Consider the following 18397-nt stretch of genomic DNA (forward strand, 5'->3'; position numbering starts at 1 on the left):
TCATGAAATCACTAGACAAAGTAGGAAAACTGATTTTATTTTCAATTTAGTGATCAAAATATGTCTGAATTTTTATATCTGCTGTCTATATTTTGCACTATGGCCCCCTTTTACTAAACCGCAATAGCGGTTTTTAGCGCAGGGAGTCTATGAGCGTCGAGAGCAGCCCTGGGCATTCAGCACAGCTCCCTGTGCTAAAAACTGCTATTGTGGTTTAGTAAAAAGGGAGGGGGGTATTCGTCTTTTTGTATGGTTGTTACTGAGGTGACAGTGCATAGAGTCATCTGCCTTGACCTCTTTGAAAAAAACTTAGAATAGGAATAATAATTAATATTTTCTCAGCGTACAGTGTGCTTTGTGTTTTTTTTTTAATTTTATTGTTGGTAGATCATTTTGACTTGGTCATTTTAAAAGTAGCTCACAAGCCCAAAAACTGTGGGCATCCCTGAGCTTGAGCGTTGAAGCTGCATGTGGCTGCTGTAAAGGTCATCTCTGACACAACCGGAAGTCGCATCAGAGACGACCTTTACGGCAGCCATATGCAACTACAACGCTCCGGCTGCTGTAAGAAGGCAGTTTAGACATCGCCAGCCACAGGGCTGGGAGGTTTGTCGGACCGGGCCTGTTGTCGTGTGGGGGGGGGTACATTGCAAATCTTGTTGCCAAAATTGGAAAGGTGAGGAAGGGAGAAAGATGGGCCTGTGGTGGATGGAGAGATTGAGAGAAGGGGGCAGATGATGGAAGTGGGTAGAGAGAGAAGAGGTCAGATGATAGAAGTGGGGAGAAGGGAGAGCAAATGCTGAATGGAAGTGGAGAAAGAGAACACATACTGGATGGAAGGAAGGATAAAGAAAAAGGATATATGCTGGATGGGGGAAGAAGATAGAGTTAGTGAGATAGTGGAGGGGTGAAGGAAAGGGGTGGCATGCTGTGGGTAGACATAGTGAAAAGAGTGAAACTGAGGACTGCATAGTAAGAAAGAATTTAATTTAAACGGAGGCAGAAAATAAAGAAGGAAGACCAGAGAAGGAAAGGGAAGAGAGAGAGGAGATAGAGAGATGGCAGAGAACGGGGAAGGAGACAGAGATATCAGATCTGAGCAGAGGAAATGAGAAGAGAGAGATGCTAAAAACCACAGGGGGGAGGGAAAGAGAGATGAAAGGAGAAAGATGCCAGACCACGAGGGAATAGAGGGAAGATAATGGATGCCAGACCAAAAGGGGGGGTCTAGAGGAGAGATGGAAGGAGGAGGCATACAGTTTCTGGAAGGGGCATAGAAGGAGAGAAGATGCCATATAGGGAGGGGCAGAGAGATGGCAGACAGTGGATGGAAGGAAGACAGTAACAAGAAGATGAGGAAAGCAGAAACAAGAGAAGACAAAGGTAGAACAAAAATTTTCTATTTATTTATTGCTTTAGGAGACATATGTCACTGTTTCTGTGGTGTTGCATTTTATGCAGAGTCCAGCTTCTTGCTGGTTCAATTTAACCTTTGTCTATGTATTTCTATTTTATTCCCCCCTTTTACAAAACTGTGGAATGTTTTTTAGCGCCAGCCGTGGTGGTAGCAGCTTTGATGCTCAGAATTCTATGAGCGTCACAGCTGTTACCACCGTGGCTAAAATCCACACTACAGTTTTGTAAAAGGGAGAGGGGTTAGTTTGTGATGACATATTCCATACTAGGCGAAGGTGTTTTCTGTGTTCGAAAGACATGGTTTTCTATTAGGATTAACGGTGTAGGATTGATCTGTACTGGTCTGGCTTGTTTAGTTTTACAATGGGTGTATTGATGTACTGCTCACTGCAATATGTAAGATGCTGCCTTTTCCTAGGTACTCATGTGTGACGTGTGGCTTGTTACTAAAAATCATGTTTTTTGTACAGATGGGGGAGTGCCAAAAAATGATGGGCCCCGGGTGTCACATATGCTAGGTATGCCACTGATTTAAAGAAGTTTTCAACATTTGATTTTTTCACTCTTTTCATTTTTCAAATTCCTCTAAAGAAACAAGTAGCAATGTTCCCCTTCCTTTTGTTTGTTCCTTATTCGTCTTTCTTTCCTATATAACTTATAGTTCCAACCCAGCTTCCTTTCTGTCTCATTTTTGTCGTTCAATCTGTCAATCATCAGTATGCCCTTTATTTGATGTTTCATTTAAATTCTTTTAATTGTCCTGTTATTGGCGTTGTTTTTATTTTAGTCATGTTTTTGTTTTTGTTTTCCCTATTATATTTTAGAAATTGGATAAGCAACTCAATCAAATTTTAATAAAAACTTGAAACTAGATGGACCATTGGTCTGACCCAGTAAGGCTAGTCTTATATTCTTATGAGGACCTGTTCTGGTAATAAGGTGCTAACACCTGAGCTCCAGGACAGAAGGCAGCATGCATGGGGTCTGGCCCACACATACAAAGAAAACAGTCCATTTTTCACCATAGATTTCACATCTGCCTTATATTATAGCTCATCAGCATAGAGGCCTAGCTTGAGTAAGGGTGCTCCCCCTCCCAACACAAACACACATACACACTCACACACAATTTAAAGGTGTTCTTGTGCTCTTCCACTTCAGCAAATGGACTGGCAACCCACCAAAACAACAGCAACAGAATCATGGAACAGAAACCACAGCAAAATCATATGCATGGGATTTTACACTGGCACTTCTGCAACCGAAGCATTGTTTTAAAGAAGGAACAATTGACTGGTTCCCTTTGTACTAGGACCATCATTAACCCCATGGGCTGAATGGCAGGTCTGATTCATCAAAGGAACGGGCTCTCTCCTCTTGTCTCTTCATCAGAAAGATAGCTCAGTACTCAGAAGTGTGCAGCAAATTCAGCATGCACAGCTCCAAAACTCCAGTCCAAGAGCACCCCCTACTGGTCATACATAATAGCAAGGGGAAAACCATTTTAATTTCCATTTTCTTTAAATTAATATTATTCACTCATAGAGTATATTTTATAGGATTATTGCTTTAGGCATAATCCCCTGGATTCTGTATATGGTGCCCAGATTTGGGCACCCAAGATGCGCATGTAACCTAATTGAGTAACGAGGCCTTAACTATCATTAACTGGATGCTATTAACCAATTATTGAAATTAAGTGGCACTCCTATTATGGATTAAGAACTGGTTGAAAGACAGAAAACAGAGTAGGTTTAAATGGTCAATATTCTCAGTGGAGAAGGGTAAATAGTGGGGTACTCCTTCCTCAAATACCAAAGGTTCAAATGATTTAAACAACCACTCCCTTGGAATAAACTATGTATGCCCTTCACAAAATAAATCTCACTTCACTAGCTGGCACCCATCCTATATGCCAGGGATAGGGAACTCCGGTCCTCGAGAGCAGTATTCCAGTCGGGTTTTCAGGATTTCCCCAATGAAAATGCATGAGATCTGTTTGCATGCACCGCTTTCAAGGCATGTTCACTGGGGAAATCCTGAAAACCCGACTGGAATACGGCTCTCGAGGACCGAAGTTCCCTACTCCTGCTATATTCCATTCAAATAATGTACTTCTCCAATTGTCTGGTTTGTTATCGAAAATGTTAAATATATTAGAGAGCCACCAGACTTCAAGGGGATCTGTGGGCCATCAAAAATTCCTGCCTTCAGTTTACCCATGGTAAGTCCAGATAAATGCACTGTTTCATCAGGCCTAGCTTTATATGTAGTGGTGGCAGTATGATTCTATCTCGTGCTACCAAAGGTTCATTGACTGCATTTGTCCTCCAATCACCAAATATTCCCTCGGAGGCTAATCTTTTTTTGCCCAATGTTCACGTTTGCCTCTACTATCCCAAAGGCATAAAAAGCAAGGATACTTTGTGTAGCCACTTTGTTGACAAAGAAGAAAATTAGCAATCAACTAATTATCAATGCCTCTTTGTTGTTATAGATTTATAAATTAATTATATTAACTACCTCTATAATGAGTAAATGTTAATAAATAAATAGCGTGGGATGAACACAGAGGATCTAGAATCAGAAAATAGTAGTAAATATTGAACTAAGGCCAGTACTGGGCAGACTTGCACAGTCTGTGTCTGTATATGGCCATTTGGTGGAGGATGGGCTGGGGAGGGCTTCAGTGGCTAGGATGGTATAGATCAGGGGTCTCAAAGTCCCTCCTTGAGGGCCGCAATCCAGTCAGGTTTTCAGGATTTCCCCAATGAATATGCATGAGATCTATGTGCATGCACTGCTTTCAATGCATATTCATTGGGGAAATCCTGAAAACCCGACTGGATTGCAGCCCTCAAGGAGGGACTTTGAGATCCCTGGTATAGATGGACTGGAGTGAGCTTTGACAGAGACTTCGGTAGTTGGAACCCAAGCACAGAACCGGGTAGAGCTTTGGATTCTTGCCCAGAAATCGTTAAGAAGAAAAAATTTAAATTGAATCAGGTTGGGCAGACTGGATAGACCATTTGGGTCCTTATCTGCCGTCATCTACTATGTTACTATGTAAATATTAATACTAATGTATGTAAAGTGCTCCATGCCTCCACCAGGTCATTGCTAATGCAGTTCAGACCACGATAGCTTTGGAACAACCATTCGCTTTACTCTTCCTTCCTTTGTTCTTATATACACTAATAAGAACATGACTTAAACAGGACTAATAATGACACTATTTTCATTGCTCTTAGTATCAGTTTAAAGCATCAAAGATATTTCCAATCTAGCACTTATCTTATATTGTTGTTTGAAGTCCTGCCCGAGGTGTTGAGCTTTTCACTATCGCGGCTCACTAACTGCATTCATATCCATTCATAATAAAGTGATGAAGTGCCCATTCACGATAAAGTGCCATCCAGTAATAATTAAAAATAATTTAATCCTAATTGTAATGAGTCTCTGAAGTAAGTAAAGAGGAAAATTAACCATCTTCAAGTCCGCACAAATCACTCATTGATGTTCTTGGTAATTTATCTTTTCCAAGACTAAAGAAATGGCCTTGTACTCTTCTTTCATCCTGGTGGAGTGACCAATTGGAATAGAACCATATTTGGGAAGTGTGTTCTATTACCAGTATGGGTCTGTGTGGCTTTGGGCAAGTCACACAATCCTCTGTTGTCCCAGGTATAAAACATACCCCTACTCCCTTTTAAGAAGCCACATTAGCTGCTTTTTTTTTTTTTGGGGGGGGGGGTAAAAATTATTTATTTATATTTTAACATTTGACATCATACAAGTAAAAAAAAAAGAAAAAAATATCATGTAAATGAATTACAAAGACCCAAATTCTTTAAAGGAAATCTCCTCAATACATGATATAGTTAGTCCACTATAATTGGGGACGTTAGCTTAAATATAACTGAAATTAAACATAAGAAAGAAAAAAAAATGGAGGCCTGACTGCTCTGAGCAAATATTCCTTGAGCTATCTTAGAAACAGGAAAATTCAAGTAGTAGCAGTTAATTGCTCTCTAACTGAAACAAATTTAGGCAGCTGTTGCGGTTCAAAGAAAACATATCTATGTTCCTTATAACATTTGCAGGGATATCTTAAGACAAAAGTCGCCCCCAACTGAACTGCCCGAGGTCTCAAAATAAGAAATTGCTTCCTTCTCTTCTGGATGGATCGAGAAACATCTTTCTTATAGTGTTCATCATGAAAGGTATACAGTGTTCCTCCCGGTCTTTCGCGGTTGGCGGTCCCAGTCATTAACGGTATTTTCTGAACGCGACCGCCGACCAGGAGAGGACAGCTGGAGAGGCAGGAGAGAGCAGCCGGAGTGCCGGCGAGTGAAGGAAATCACTCGCTGTATGCTCCGACCGCCTCTTCCTGCACTAAAGTCAGGCCTTAGCAATCAGGAGCTGCTTTGACACGCAGCTCCTGATTGGTAAGGCCCGACTTTAGTGCAAGAAGAGGTGGTCGGAGCATACAGCGAGTGATTTCCTTCACTCGCCGGCGCTCCGGCTGCTCTCTCCTGCCTCTCCAGTCTCCCCCACGAAAAACCGTATTCATGGTTTTTCAAGATTCGCAGGGGTTCCTGGAATGGAACCCCTGCGAATTTCGGGGGGAGTACTGTATCCTTATACTTAATGAACATCTTAAGCATCCATTCCCTGTTAGAGTCAATAGCAAACTGTACAATCAATGTGGCTGAAACCTGAACCTCAGAATCCGACCTCTCAAGGAAATTTGTCAAATCCAAACTATCAACAGAAACATTCTGCTGGTTAGGATTTTGAGATCTAGCAGTCGTAGAAAGGTAATAAATCTTTGAAAGAGGTGGGTATGAGGTCTCGGGCACTTCAGAATTTCACTCATGTATCTTTTAAACATCACTAAGGGTGGTATAAGATGGACTTTAGGGAAATTAATAATCCGGAGATTACATCTCCTGATAGAATTTTCCATCATTGTCCTTAGTCCAAGTTAGAGCTTGTGCTTCCAGGGATTTTATCTTAGTCTCAAAGTCATTAGTTTTAAACTCTAAACTTGTTACCTTTGTTTTCAATTCCAAATTTTCTGAAAGTGGAGTAGTACATTTAGTGGATAGTTGCTGAATTTGGTTCCCGAGAGAAGTCTGCACAGTTGAAATAGCCTCCCAAATAGATTCCATCGTGAAGACCTTGGGCCTCTGTAGAGGAGGGACTTCTGCTCTGATGCTCCCTGCAGCTCCCTGTATGCCTTGAGCCGCCTCAGATGAAGAAATATCTCCTTGACTTTGCTGTGTTCTTGACGCCCGCTGGGAAGATGAAATGACCTCCTCTCGCCCCCTACCGGAGTCGGTCCGCCCGCTCCATGGGACCAGCAAGTAGGACTCCTAGGCCGGCACGTCCAAAAAAGACTCCCCCATCGCTCCGGGACAGCTGAGCGGACTGCACTCTTCGGAGGATAGAGTGATGCCCTCTAAGGAGAAATCTCGTGCCTCAGTTCGCACGGGTTCGCCAGCAGAGGAAACCTGCGAACTTCTCACTACAGAGCTACGTTCCACGAAGGTGTCCATCAGGCCTGACAGGAAAACAGTTTTGTCCGGGAGAACCCAGAGCTTGGACTTCCTTTTTATCATCAGGTATTCCAAATACTTGCATGCATGCATGCATCTTCGGAGAAACATCAGGCCGCCATCTTGCTTTCGCTCCACCCCCTACATCCACATTAGTATTTTTTATCGCCAGCCATGGTGGTAAAAGTTCTGTTGCTCTTAGAAATTTTATGAAGGTCAGAGCTTTTACCACCGCAGCCGGCGATAAAAAAACAAGCTGCTTCATAGAAGGGAGGCTAGCTTGCAAGCCCACTAGAGCCAGGGAACATAAGTTGTATGTAAATTGCTTTGGTTGTGTTACAGAAAGGCAGTCCAACAACAATAACCTAAACAAATACAACCAAACAATATATAACCTAAAAAATATATGAAGTAATGATCCAAGATGGCCGACGGTCCCGGACGCTGAGCAGCACGCCGGAGATTTTCTGAAAACTTTTCAGAAAGGAAAGAGTTACTTACTCAGAATGCCGAAGAGGAGAGGCCGCAGCGCCGCTGGAGTCTCGCGACGTTCGGTGGTCCCCTCGTTCGGCAACATAGAAGAACTCCTGCGTCGGATGCAGGATGTCCCGGCAGCGTCGGTGCCCCCGCTGGAGACGCCTCTGAGGGGCGGGAATGAGGCGATCTCCTTGGGGCTGGAGACTACGCTGAGCCCCGACGCTAGGGCACCTCCCCCACCTCCTCAGGTTACCAGCTCCCCACGAGAGGAGGAGCTGCCGGTAGAAGGCAGGCATCTACCCTCGGAGGCCAGGGAGAACAGTGAGGGGAGCGTGGCGATGGACTCCCTGAGTTTTCAGGTGAGTCCAAAGAATATTGAGGAATTGGAAACATCAGGGACTACTTCAGGCCAGCAGAAGGATTACCAGGAACAGCTGAAAACTGGTGAGACTATTCAAACTTTTAATTCTTCATATGTTATTGAAAAACCCAGAGAAGTAACACTGGATTCAATTTGGGATCTGGTGGCTGACCTAGCCAAGTCTGTCAAGCCCCAGCTTTTGCAGCTGGAAAATAAAATTACTCTTCAAGAAACTGAGATAAAAAATATAAAAGTTGAAATTGGTGAATCTAAGAATTCTATTGAGAATATACAACAGGAATTAAAAGCATCAAAACAGCTTAATGAAGCAATAATAAAAGATAATACAAATATGCGTAGAAAATTGGAAACTTTGGAGAATTTCTCGCGTAATAATAATCTCCAACTGATTAACTTTCCTAAGATACCCTCGGTGACGCCTAGGGATATGTTGAAACGTTATATGTTGGAGATTTTGGGTATTCCAGAGGATACATTACCACCACTTACTCAAGTATATTACCTACCAATGAAACCTATTAAATCACCATCTAAACAACAGGAGAATAATCAACCAATTAATGTTTCAGCAATTTTGGAACTTTCGGATAGAGAGCTTGCATCTCCGGCAACATTGCTTCTTACTGTGGCTCTTGCCCCAGATAAAAACTGGTTGCTTAGGTTGTTCTTTAGAAACAAAATGAAAGAATTTCTTGGACAAAAAATATTAATGTTTCCAGACTTGGCACGGGAAACCCAGAGAAGAAGGCGAGAGTTTCTTTTGTTGAAACCAGGAGTTATATCTCTTGGTGGGACTTTTTTTCTTCGACACCCTTGTAAATGTGTAATACAATACCATGTGAAGAAATATGTATTCTTTGAACCATTCCAGTTGACAGCCTTTTTGGCAGGAACTCGGCTGGATGAAGGAAAATCAAAATCAAAGTGAAGTGCATTTGAATAATGATATCCTTCCTCAGCCAAGGGATCTTGTTTTCCTAATATTTGAATTGATAGTTGTTAGTATTTGTTACTAAGTCCGCCTTATCCTTCTTGGATCTAATTTTGAGGACTTGAGCTGAATTTAAGCTAAAAATTTTATTTTATTTTACTTGATTACCATGTATTTTACTTTTGAGTATTATTTTCCTGCTTTTCTTCAACTTTCTGTACAAGTGGATACTTGATTTATAACATGTAAAAATTTGATAAATAAATAATAAAATATATATATATATATATAAAAGCCCCTGTTGCAGTCAACTCCTTTTCCCAAGGTCATCTTCTCATAAGAAAATAAGAGTTGCCATACTGGGACGGGCCAAATTTCCATCAAGCCCAGAATCCACTTTCCAACAGTGGCTAATCCAGGTGACAAGTACCTTGCAAGATCCCAAAATATTTTAGAAATAAGCAGTGGATTTTCCCCAGTCCATCTTTTTTTTTTTTTTTTTTTTTAATATTCTTTATTATTTTTAAAAAGCCAATACAAAGTACAACAGATAAACAAACAACTGATACAATAAACAGCACTCATTACCATCAAATGATAAAATAAGTACATATCACTCCCCTTCCCTCCCTTCCTGGATGTGTTTAACTAATACTAATAATCAAGTTGCACAAAATTTTGTTAATGGATCCCAAATTTCTTTGAATTTATTATAGTGTCCCAATTGTATCAAATTCATACGTTCAAACTTATAAACTTGACATAAGGTTTCCCACCAAAAGTTATAATTTATTCTCTCCCAATTTTTGCAGTGTTTCGTAATTAGCCACAGAGCAACCTCTATCATGATGAGAAGCAATCTATTCTTATTTGCATTGATTGGACTCTTGGGCATTAATAATATTCTAAACAACACTATTTATTGTTTTGTGAATTGGGCAGGCCTGCACGAATCAGCCACGGTTCGGGCACGGAGAGTCAGGTAAGTGAATCTAGCCCATAGTAAATAACAGCAAATAAAGACCTGAATGGTCCATCCTTTAAAAATTTATGATTAATTTAACTCGTCTCTTCTTTGATATTTCTGGGTCATATATTGTAAAGTCCACCTGGTATTGTCCAAGGTCCCAAATGCTGAAGTTGCTATCCAAGCTCACTCCAGCCTATCCAACCATCCTGTGTTCGTGAGGAGCTAGCTAAAATAAAGGTAGACAAAGCAATGGGGCCGGATGGTGTACATCCTATGGTGCTGAAGGAACTTAGGGAAGTTCTGGTAGCTCCGCTGACTGACCTTTTCAACGAGTCTCTAGAGTCAGGAGTGGTACCAGAGGACTGGCGAAGGGCAGATGTTGTCCCTCTCCACAAAAGTGGAAGTAAGGAGCGTGTGGCGCAGTGGTTGGAGCTACAGCCTCAGCACCCTGGGGTTGTGGGTTCAAACCCCGCGTTGCACCTTGTGACCCTGGGCAAGTCACTTAATCCTCCATAGCCCCAGGTATGCTAGATAGATTGTGAGCCCGCTGGGACAGATAGGGAAAATACTTGAGCACCTGATTGTAAAATCGCTTAGATAATCTTGATAGGCGGTATGTAAAAACTTAATAAACTTGAAGTAGGGAATTACAGGCTGGTAAGTCTGACTTCTGTAGTAAGCACATTAATGGAAACACTTTTAAATCAGAGGATGGTCAAGTTTCTGAAATCCTGTGGATTACAGGACCGGAGGCAACATGGATTCACTAGAGGTAGGTCTTATCAGACAAATCTGATCAATTTCTTTCACTGGGTGACCAGAGAATTGGATAGAGGATGTGCGCTAGATGTGGTGTATTTAGATTTTAGGAAAGCTTTTGACAGTGTTCCACAGAGACGTCTGATAAATAAACTGAGTGCCCTCAGGATGGGTCCCAAAGTGACAGACTGGGTCAAGAACTGGTTGAGTGGAAGGTGACAGAGGGTAGTGATCAATGGAGATCGCTCTGAGGAAAGGGATGCTACCAGTGGTGTGCCTCAAGGTTCTGTTCATGGGCCTGTTCTTTTTAACATTTTTATAAATGATATTGCTGAAGGGTTGTCGGGTAAGATTTGCCTCTTTGCAGACGATACGAAAATCTGCAATAGAGTAGACACGTCGGATGGTGTGAATAGCTTCAGAGGCTCATTACAATTAGGATTAAATTATTTTTAATTATCACTGGATGGCACGTTATCATGAACGGGCACTTCATCACTTTATTATGAATGGATATGAATGCAGTTAGTGAGCCACAGTAGTGAAGCTTGAAGAATGATCTGAAATTTGGCAGCTAAAATTTAATGCTAAGAAATGCAAGGCCATGCATTTGGGCTGCAAAAACCCAAGGAAACGGTACAGTTTAGGGAATGAGGAATTTATGTGCATGACAGAAGAATGGGACTTGGGTGTGATTGTATGTGATGATCTTAAGGTGGCCAAATAGATTGAAAAGGTGACGGCGAAAGCTAGAAGGATGCTAGGTTGCATAGGGAGAGGTATGGCCAGTAGGAAAAAGGAGGTATTGATCCCTCTGTATAAGACTCTGGTGAAACCTCATTTAGAATATTGTGTACAATTCTGGAGGCCGCACCTTCAAAAAGATATAAAAAGGATGGAGTCGGTCCAGAGGAAGACTACTAAAATGGTATGTGGTCACTTTGGAACCCATCCCAAGGGCACTCAGTTTATTTATCAGACGTCTGTATGGAATATTGTCAAAGGCTTTGCTAAAATCTAAATACACCACATCTAGCACACATCCTTTATCCAATTCTCTGGTCACCCAGCCTAACTTTGGGCACCAGGTTTATGCCTGCTGAAACCTGATGTAAATGCTGACGCAAAAGTCAGGCACACTGACCTAGTATTCTAGAACTATGTATGCAAATTTTTGGAATGTATTTGATAACTACATGCTCCTCCCATAGCCAAACCCCCTTTTGAGAAACATGCTATGAATGTTTGGCACACTGCCTTATAGAAGTGTGCATCCAGAAGGTGCACAAATATTAATATGAGTTAATTAGTTATTAATTGGTTGTTTTGTCTATCAGGTGCCATCGACTTGTGCTCGAGTCCTAGTGACTTGAGTTACAGATCTATAAAGAGATTGGTTTTGTGCTAGTCCCCATGGTTCCTAGGAGGGGCCTTAAGTGCCTGGACCAATCAGAGCTTCAAGCCCTTCCGTGGCATATCCCAGAATACACTGGGAATATGGTGGGCCTGCCAGCCAAAGCAGGTAGATGTCCCTCTAGCCAGACTAGGTCAATAAGGTAGGGAGGGGTGGGGTGGTCGTCAGAGGCACAGGGGGGAGTTGCCGACAGGGTTGGGCGACGGCAGGAGGGAGTTGTCATCCTTTCTGCTGAGGAGGGGGGTAGTAGTGTCAGGGGATTGTGTGACCTGGCGAGAGGGAGAGGGCATTTCTCCTGCCAGTCTTTGTGTTTGTTTAATACAAGTGCAGGTGTATTCTGTGCATGTGCTGATCGCTACCACCCGCAACTCATCTCATGCAAATTTAACGAGCCTACGTGAACATCCGCGAACCTCATTTGCATTCGGGGTTTTTTGAGAATGACTAGCCTTTTTGAAATCATTACAATAGTGACCTCAGTAGCAGCCCGTCGGATTTTACCGTTAAGTTTTGAGAATCTTCCCCTCTGGAACGAAATAGCAGAGCCCCTTCGACAAATATGCAACCTATCGTTAAAAACTGGAGAGATCCCGGAGGACTGGAAAATAGCAAATGTCACGCCCATCTTCAAGAAAGGTTCAAGGGGTGACCCAGGAAACTACAGGCCGGTGAGCTTGACCTCGGTCCTGGGAAAGATGATGGAAGCGCTGATTAAGGACAGCATCTGTGAACACATCGAAAACAATGGACAGCTAAAGTCGAGTCAGCATAGCTTCTGCAAGGGTAGGTCATGCCTCACAAACGAATGGCTACAAGGATGGTGTCGGGATATGAACTTCGGATTCCTGGATCATAGAGAGGCGCTGCAGGGACTACAGGGACCAGACGGACTCCATTTGACCAGCAGAGGTAAGAACATCTTCGGACACCGACTAGCCCGCCTGCTTCACAGGGCTTTAAACTAGGTAAGTTGGGGGAGGGGACCTACTCATACACTGGTGTGGAAAGGAACTATCCTGATGGGACGAGTTGACACTCTGTTTCCGAGGTAAGGACCCAATTTGCAAACAGTTCTCTAGGAGCCACACAGACTCAGTCAGGAATAGCCTTACTGGGACTCAGCAAACACAAAGTGTGGAGGGCCATGTATGTTAATGCACACAGTTTAGGCAATAAAATTCTAGAACTGGAAACTGAAATAAGAGATGCCAACTTAGACGTGGTGGCAATATCCGAGACTTGGTTCACGGACGCACATGAGTGGGATATGGCTATACCGGGGTACAATCTACTTCGTCAGGACAGAGAGGGCAGGTTAGGTGGAGGGGTAGCACTATACATTAAAGAGGACATCAAAACCACCAGGATCACTGATGTCAAGTATACCGGGGAGTCCCTCTGGGTAAACCTGGCAAGAGGTGGCAAAAAATGCCTATATCTTGGAGTGGTATACAGACCTCCAAGACAACCGGAAGACACGGACGCAGATTTAATTGAAGACATAGAGAATATCACTTTACGGGGCGACACTGTACTGCTAGGGGACTTCAACATGCCTGATGCAGACTGGACCACATTTTCAGCAACAACCAGCAGCAGCAGGAGGCTTTTGACCTCCATAAAAGGAGTACATCTCAGACAGATGGTAACGGAGCCCACTAGGGCCCAGGCGATCCTAGACCTGGTACTCACCAACGGGGAAAGCGTCTCAGAGGTCTCGGTGGGAGATACGCTAGCCTCCAGCGACCATAACATGGTATGGTTCAACATTGGGAAAGGATCCCCTAAATCAATTACAAAAACAAAGGTGCTCAAATTCCGGGGCACCGACTTCGCACGCATGGGCGATTTCGTTCATCAGACGCTGCAGGACCAAGCAGAGACCGGCAATGTGGAAACTATGTGGTCATACCTGAAATCATCCATACACGAAGCAACTAATCGCTACATAAAATCAGTAGATAAACGGCAAAGAAACAACAAACCCCATTGGTTCACTGAAGAGATCTCGCACCTCATTAAGGAGAAGAAAAAAAGCATTTCTTTCCTACAAACGTACGCAGAGAAGAGAAACTAAAGTAGAATATAAGACCAGATCTGCAGCGGTCAAAACAGCAGTTAGGGAGGCCAAACTTCGAGTGGAAGAAACTCTGGCAAAAAACATTAAAAAAGGGGACAAATCCTTCTTTAGGTATATCAGTGATAGGAAAAGGAACACAGACGGTATAGTACGCCTTAGACAACCGGACGGAAACTACGCGGTGGCGGATTCAGAAAAAGCAGAACTACTAAATGAATATTTCTGCTCAGTCTTCACCTGCGAAGCACCGGGACACGGACCACAGTTGAAGGTAAAACAAGACGTGGATGACCCGTTTCAGAATTTTGAGTTCACACCTGGGGACGTCTACAACGAACAGGCAAGGCTAAAGGTAAACAAGGCCATGGGACCGGACAATTTACACCCAAGAGTGCTCAGGGAATTGAGAGATGTTCTGGCGGAACCGTTGGCAGTGCTCTTCAATCTCTCACTAAGTACGGGGATAGTTCCGTTGGACTGGAAAACAGCCAACGTCGTTCCTCTACACAAAAAGGGTTGTAAGGCTGAGGCTGCGAACTACAGACCGGTAAGCCTCACCTCAATAGTGTGTAAACTCATGGAAACACTAATTAAGTATAAATTAGATACGATCCTGAACGAGGGAAATCTCCGGGATCCCAGTCAACATGGATTCACTAAGGGTAGGTCATGCCAGTCCAATCTTATCAGCTTCTTTGACTGGGTAACAAGAAGACTGGACTCAGGAGAGTCCTTGGACGTCGTGTACCTGGACTTCAGCAAAGCGTTTGACAGCGTCCCACACCGCAGACTGCTGAACAAGATGAAATCGATGGGATTAGGAGAGACTCTAACTGCATGGGTTAAAGATTGGCTTAGTGGCAGACTTCAGAGGGTGGTGGTTAACGGTACCCTCTCTAAAATGTCGGAGGTGACTAGCGGAGTGCCACAGGGTTCAGTCCTGGGCCCACTCCTCTTCAACATATTCATTGGGGATCTGACTCAAGGGCTTCAAGGCAAGGTAACCTTATTCGCTGATGACGCCAAACTATGCAATATAGTAAACGGCTATAATCTACAGGATGCTATGGAGCAAGACCTGCGTACTTTAGAAAGTTGGTCCTCGATCTGGCAGCTGGGCTTCAACGCCAAGAAATGTAAGGTCATGCATCTCGGTAACGGAAATCCTTGCAGAACTTACACCCTGAATGGAGAAACTTTGACCAGGACTATGGCAGAACGAGACTTAGGAGTAATCATCAGTGCTGACTTGAAAGCAGCCACTCAAGTGGAGAAGGCTTCATCTAAAGCACGACAGATGATAGGTTGTATTAAGAGAAGCTTCGTCAACAGGAAGCCTAAAGTCATGATGCCATTGTACAGAGCCATGGTGAGACCTCATCTGGAATACTGTGTGCAATTTTGGAGGCCACATTACCGTAAAGATGTGCTCAGAATTGAATCGGTTCAGCGGATGGCCACCAGGATGGTCTCGGGGCTAATGGGTCTTCCGTACGAAGAAAGACTGAGCAAATTGCAACTCTACACTCTCGAAGAGCGTAGGGAGAGGGGAGACATGATTGAGACATTTAAGGACATCACGGGACGGGTCGAGGTGGAAGATGATATCTTTCATCTGAAGGGACCCTCGACCACAAGAGGTCATCCGCTCAAACTCAGGGGAGGGAAGTTTCGTGGAGACGCCAGGAAATACTTCTTCACGGAAAGAGTGATTGAGCATTGGAACAAGCTTCCAGTGCAGGTGATCGAGGCACGCAGCATCTCAGACTTCAAGAAAAAATGGGATACCTATGTGGGATCCCTACGAGGGTCATGCCAAGGGATAGGGTCACTAGGGTATAGACTTGAAAGAGCGGGTCAGTAGAGTGGAAGTATAATTACAATCATACTCAAGGGGGTCATTAGACTTAATAGGGAGGGTCGATAGGGTGGGCAGACTTGATGGGCTGTAGCCCTTATCTGCCGTCATCTTTCTTTCTATGTTTCTATGTTTCTAAACTTATTGTACTTCTTTGAGGGGGTAAACAGCCAGGTGGATAAAGGGGAATCCATAGACATCATTTACTTGACTTCCAAAAAGCCTTCGACAAGGTACCACACGAAAGACTGCTTAAGAAGCTATGGAACCACGGGGTGCAAGGGGAGGTCCACCGATGGATCAAAAACTGGCTGGCAGACAGGAAACAGAGGGTTGGAGTAAAGGGCCATTACTCAGACTGGCAATGGATCACGAGCAGAGTTCCGCAGGGGTCTGTGCTTGGACCGCTCCTGTTCAATATATTCATTAACGACCTGGAGGCGGGAACAAAATGTGAGGTCATTAAATTTGCGGATGACACCAAACTATACAGCAGGGTTAAAACCACGGCAGACTGCGAAGATCTCCAAAAGGATCTGACGACACTGGAAGAGTGGGCCAAAAAGTGGCAAATGAGCTTCAACATAGGGAAATGCAAGGTCATGCATGTAGGGAAAAAGAACCCGATGTTCACTTACAAAATGGGGGGATCACTGCTAGGGGTAAGTAACCTTGAAAGAGACCTGGGAGTGATGGTAGATACAACATTGAAGGCGTCGGCACAGTGCGCCACAGCCTCAAGGAAAGCAAACAAAATGTTGGGTATCATTAAAAAGGGTATCACGACCAGGACGAAGGAAGTCATCCTGCCACTGTATCGTGCAATGGTGCGCCCGCATCTGGAATACTGTGTCCAGTACTGCTCGCCGTACCTCAAGAAGGACATGGCAGTACTTGAGGGAGTCCAGAGAAGAGCAACTAAGCTGATAAAGGGTATGGAAAATCTCTCATATACTGACAGACTAAAAAAGTTGGGGCTGTTCTCCCTGGAGAAGCGGAGACTTAGAGGAGACATGATAGAAATCTTCAAGATCCTGAAGGGCATAGAAAAAGTAGACAGGGACAGATTTTTCAAATTATGGGGAACCACAAGTACAAGGGGGCACTCAGAGAAATTGAAAGGGGACAGGTTTAGAACAAACGCTAGGAAGTTCTTTTTCACCCAGAGGGTGGTGGATACATGGAACACGCTTCCGGAGGCTGTGGTAGGCAGGAGCACGTTACAGGGCTTCAAAGAAGGTTTGGATAGGTTCCTAGAGGACAAAGGGATTGAGGGGTACAGATAGGAGTAGAGGTAGGTTATAGAAATAGTCAGGAACCACTGCTCAGGCAATAGGCCTGATGGGCCGCCGCGGGAGCGGACAGCTGGGTGAGATGGACCTCTGGTCTGCCTCAGCGGAGGCAACTTCTTATGTTCTTATGTTGTTGCCTATGTTTTACACCATCTGGGAAGATAACTAGATTGTCTTTCAGACATGGGTATATAAGAGAACCTACACTGTGTAGTGGATAAACAGGAAAATAAGTGTCTATTAAATGTTAGAAATATTCTTTGATACCAGCAACGTTGGATGAATTTGTTTCAGTAACAGTAAGATGCTTGAGCAGCTGGGCACATGATGGAAGGAAGTTGCAGATGGCAGACAAGACACGAAAGCAGTTTCTGCAATGTTTTTTTTTCTAACCATTGAATTCAGCTATCAGTTGTCTAACATGTGTTAAGTTTTTACATACTGATACTAGTCTCACGTTTTTAGAGAATGACATGGGAACAGTTTGTCCCTGTCCCCATCCCATGGGTACCCATCTACGTGATAACATTGAACCGTGTTTTTGAGAGATTTAATGGCTGCTTTTATTCTTTCAGGTAACTTTATCATATATCGACCTTCACTGCACTTGAAATGCAAATAGAATGTGTTTTCATCAAACTGTTTGACAACTTTTTTTGGTTTGTTTGTTTCTTGCTTTTCAACACATGTGACTGTGCATAAAACACACTTCAGGGTATTGTCCAGTCTCTGCAGATAAAGCTGCACATGTAGTAATGACACATGAACACCCGCCTACTACAAATAATACATGCATTTTATGTGCGACTGGAAAAAAAGGCATTTTCTGTGGTTGGGAGAGGTGTGGTTGTCAGGCACTGATTTCATAGTAACATAGTAGATGACGGCAGATAAAGACCCGAATGGTCCATCCAGTCGGCCCAATCTGATTCAATTTAAATTTTTTAATTTTTTCTTCTTAGCTTTACCCAGTACTGTGCTTGGGTTTCAACTGCCGAAATCTCTGTTAAGACTTACTCCAGCCCATCTACACCCTCCCAGCCATTGAAGCCCTCCCCAGCCCATCCTCCACCAAACGGCCATATACAGACACAGACTGTGCAAGTCTGCCCAGTACTGGCCTTAGTTCAATATTTAATCTTATTTTCTGATTCTAGATCCTTTGTGTTCATCCCACGCTTCTTTGAACTCAGTCACAGTTTTACTCTCCACCACCTCTCTCGGGAGCGCATTCCAAATGCCTTTATTCCCCATCTT

The sequence above is a fragment of the Geotrypetes seraphini genome, chromosome 3 (assembly GCF_902459505.1).
Source record: "Geotrypetes seraphini chromosome 3, aGeoSer1.1, whole genome shotgun sequence".
NCBI lineage: Eukaryota > Metazoa > Chordata > Amphibia > Gymnophiona > Dermophiidae > Geotrypetes > Geotrypetes seraphini.